We start from the raw sequence: 5,002 nt of genomic DNA on the forward strand, positions 1-5,002 counted from the left end.
CAAGTCACTGACCCTTGGACGAACTATCTAGGCCCACAACCATTACTTTACTGGGAGGGTATAGTTTACTAGATTGAATGTGCTGCACACTAAGTCATGACCTCAGATGGAGATAATTGAGAGAGCACAGTAACAATGCCTGAAAATTGGAAGGAGCATTAATAGTGGATAGTGAAAAGGGACGTAGCAGATGGAACAAAGATGCTGTTGATGGTGGGATCAAGATGTAGGTGGTGCAAATAGCTCAAGGTAACATGGAACATTAAGTGATTTGTATGAAATAGTATTAAGAGAGATGTGAGAAAAGAATACAGAAAAACACAGCTGAGCAGACCCCTGGGTATCTACATAGAACACATAACAGTTCCGCACAGGAACTTTGGCTACAATATCCAAGCCAAACTAATCTCATCTGCCTGCATTTGATCAATATCCTTCTGTTCCCTGCAAATCCATGAGCATATTTAAATGCCTCTTAAACGCCACTATCGCATCTGCCTCCACCATCACCCCGAGCAGGGGACTATCCCACAAGAACAACATGGTAACTTACATCAAAGTTTTATACACAAAACCCTATCAAAATTCAAAGAATACACTGAAGACATACAGTCTGTACATAATCCTTTGAACTCAAACCCTCTAATAAACTAACTGTTGTTCAAGATTGAAGTACAAGCTTTCAAACTTAAGTGAAGACCAAAAATGTTCACGTTGTATGAGAATTAATGGGGCTTATTCAATGGCACGCTGTCTCGGTCAGCATCAAGGGAGGGGTGGTCAGGATGCGTGGGGAACACAAGCTGAGTTTTTTAAATCATTAATTTCAAAGGGTATTCTTTTGCAATTTGCCCCCTATATTACAGGATGATAGAATCCATCCCTTTAGAGTTCATAATATGCTTAAACCAGACCTGTTAATACAGCCTGCGAGAAATTTGTCTCTTTGACTAATCTACAACTCCCTGCAATTTCCCCATCATAGTCCATCGACTGGCTCCTGTGTGAGTTTGGCCGATAGTATATCCTTCATAGTTTCAGCACTTCAGTGAAGGAAGGACAGCTGATCCTAACACTCATGTAGCAAATGTCAATGCCTTATTAAAACTGAAATGATTTCACTCAATTATTAAGTACTTACCATCATTACACACAGGTGTGGCAACTACTTTTTTACCAATTGGCTTGTCTGGTGATAGAATTTATTTGTCAGGAAGGGGAAGCACAAACTCACATCACTTGCCTGCTGTGCGTAGCAGTCTTTGGATACTTTCATTTGACTGGTTACCACCAGTTAAAATAAATGTACAGAAGTGCACATCTATACACGATGTAATATATATATATACAGTAATTTTATTCAATCCCGGTATCACAATACAGTTCTTGGCCCTATTTTCAATCAATCAAAATATGTTTCGTTATAAATTTATATGCCTGAATAATAATATCTACACCATCAGATGTAAAACAATTCCTATTTTTCCTTTGTATTTGCTCATAAGGCTGTAGTTTAATTAAAATTTGCAATGATTATGGATGGAATAATTAGTTAATGTAACCATTCTATTTTGTTCAATTAGTTTGCAAGAATTTATTTTGAATATAAATGCTAATCATTCAGGAATGTTCTGTTTCGTGGTTTTTTCTGAAAACTTTACACAAATCTTAAAGTCTCCAGCTCAAATCGGCATTCAGATCTGCAAGCACCAACCAATGTCCGTGGCAGGCAAGTCAAGAGTGTTTAATTGTCATATGTACTGACAATGGAACAATTAAATTATTACTTGCATTTGCATAACAGCCCTTTAAACACTATACACATTAAAAAAAAAAAATGTAATAAATTAATAACTCCAATACAAATGACAAAAAAGCCCAAAGTAATTAGAGCAACCAAAGACAGTCCATAGTTCACCGTTGAGGTTAGTGATATGCAGTGTTTAAGAGATTGATGGTTGTTCGGAAGTAGCTATTCTTGAACCTGTTGGTCATGGATTTCAGATTCCCATACTTTCTTCCCGATGATACGTGAAATGAGAGCGTGGCAAGGGTGGTCTAATTCTATGATGATGCTGGCGCCCTTATTGAGGCAGCGCCTCCTATATATCAGTTTGATGGTGGGGAAGTCAGTACCCGTGATAGACCGGGCAGTGCCCACCACTCTGTGTAATCTACTTTGTTCCTGGATGTTCGAGTTGCCGAACCAGGTTGCAATGTGCCAATCCTCACAGGTCGTGAAAAGACATGGAAAGAGTCTGTCACCGTCACATAAGTATAAATTACCGTTGAGAGAAGTCAAATGGAGTGGTGGAAGCAAAAAGTATGGATCCCATGACACTCAGGTGCTCAGTGTGGCCTATACCACTTTATATGGGACCCATTGAAACTGGATGACACGGTGGCACAGCTGCTGCCTCACAGCACCAAAGAATCAGTTTCAATCCTGACCTGGGGTGGAAGATTGCAACCTTCACGGGGTCCGCCCCGTTTCGACGAATGCAATCCACCCGGCGTGCACAATCAAATAAGATCAAATAGAACAAGTTGTCCTACAACTTTAGGCTGTGCACGCCATACGCAAGAAGAAGATTCTGACCTCGGGTGCTGGCAGTATGGAGTTTGCATGTTCTCCCTGTGACCACATGGGTTTCCTCCGGGTGCTCCTGTTTTCTCCCGCATCTCAAAGGTATGCAGATTTGTAGGTTAATTGGCCTCTTTAAATTGCACCTTGTGTGTAAGTAGATGCGAAAGTGGGATAACACAGGACTAGTGTGGATGGGCGATCGATGTCCGGTGGACAGAAGGGCCTGTTTCCATGCTATATCTTTTAATTGATCAGCAAATACAATAGAACTTTATTCATCCCATGAGTGAAATTGGTCTGCCTACATTCATAAAACACAACAAGATACATGAAATTAAAGTGACTAGGGGAAAGTCCAGGATTGGGGATATTCAAATATCGGGGGGGGGGGGGGGGGGATGAAATCTTAGTGTTGAAGTCTGTGCTCTTATAAACATGCCCTGGGGCTGCCAGCAATGGACCACTGCTGATTCTGTTTCTGTATCTGGCCGGTGCACACGAGACTGTAGCAAAATACAAAGCGCTGGAGGAACTCAGCAGATAAGGCAGCATCAGTGGTGGGAATGGACAGATGATGTTTCAGGTTGGGACTTCTTCAGAATCCTTGCATCAACCAGACCCTGAACTCTAATCTCTCTCACCTCCTCCCAGATTGTACTATACCTCACCTTCCTTTCCATGTGATCGATGTTTGAAGTGGTTCCCTCTTATCTACTTTAATGTCTCCTTTAGAAAGAAGGGTCCCTACTTAAGACATCATCTATCCATGTTCTCCAGAAATGTTGCCTGACCTGCTGAATTATTTCAGCACTTTGTGTCCTATTGTGTAAACCAACATCGGCAGTTCTTTGTTTCTACAATGTCTCCTCTGTTTGATCATCAGCACCCCACAACCAAACAACTCCCAACACTTGTGTCCTTAAAAACACAGCTCTGATCTGCCTTATTTTTGGGAACATTGTCACTTTTCATTGTGACCATCTTGCCCCAAAGGTCCTGCACCCTGAATAAATTGCTTCTCTACACCTGGCAAAGCAAGACACCAGTGGTTATCATGGGATACTAACAAATCTTTTTTTGCTCACATTAGCCCCACAAAATAATCATAGTGCGCAAACTATTAGCAGCAATTAAATCTTTGGATTCCCAAGATCAAACTACTTTCTGATCAAACCCTTTCCCTGTGCAAGTGCCATTTTCCTGTGCTTTTGGCGGTGAGGTGTGTAAAAACCTCTGGTGGGAATTCATGTTGAGACCATTGAATTCCCAATTTCTTTCTTTGGAGTACAACATACTTTCACTTGGTTTTGCTGTTTTGGAGGTGGCTAATATTGGTAGTCATAGGAATCACAAGCAATTGCTGATGGGGCATGTAGGCCATGAGGGTTGCTTTTTGTGCAAGGCCTCTGAGTGGTTCCCTTGCAAGACCTCGAGGTTCTCAATGCTCCTCCACTTTGAATGGTCATGAACCTGAGATTCCCAGGGATCAATGGGGAAATTGCAATTCCTCAAGGAGACTTTGAGCACATCCTTTAATCTTTATCTGTGCCTGGCAATCTCCTTCCATGACAGAGCATGGAATTGAGTGTGTTTCAGGAGTCTACAGTGCTCAATTTACCAATGGAGGGGAACCCAAAAGGTAAAGGAGGTTCTACAGAGGCACCCAGTGGCAATAGGCTGAAACTGCAAGACTACAGCTTCAAAATATCTATCTGTGGAAATTAACAAATCACACACCAAGTAGATTTTGCTTCATATGCATCAAATATGCATTTGGAATTTGAAGCATTTGACCTACAACATTATATGGAGACACAAGGAATTGCATATGCTGGAAGCTTGAACAAAAAAACAAAGTAATGGAGGAACACAATTTGTCAGGCAGCATCCGTGGAGGGAATGGACAGACATATTGTGTCAGGACCCTTGTTAAATGTTGGCTGGTTAAGTGCTGACTCTTCACTTATGGCATATCTTAAAACAGACTGCGCTCCCCTTAATTTTTGGCAAATAGTTTTTTCAAATTATGCATCTTGAAGCAAGTTAAGAGTTAACCAGTCATAAGTCTCTTCTGGTGTGCCAGCAGGTTTTATAAAGCTGTGGTGGTTGTGGCTGAGTTGCAATGCCATTTAACTGCAGATAGATGTCAGCATGGCAGCAAAGGGAATTTAAAGTCAGTTTGTTAAACACATCGGGAATAAAAAGCTATCATTAGTGATAGTGACCACAAAGCTACTGGACTTTAAAACACAAGTGGTCACCAATGTTCTTTGGAAAAGAAAACCTGCCCTTCTGACCCGAACTACATCCAAGTAATTGACTCGGCTGCTTTCTGAAGTGACCCCATTCTCTCGCCTGCTTCCCATAACCCTTGACGTCCGTATTCTCCAATAAAAAAAACGAGTTGTACAATAA

The sequence above is a fragment of the Amblyraja radiata genome, chromosome 31 (assembly GCF_010909765.2).
Source record: "Amblyraja radiata isolate CabotCenter1 chromosome 31, sAmbRad1.1.pri, whole genome shotgun sequence".
NCBI classification, from domain to species: domain Eukaryota; kingdom Metazoa; phylum Chordata; class Chondrichthyes; order Rajiformes; family Rajidae; genus Amblyraja; species Amblyraja radiata.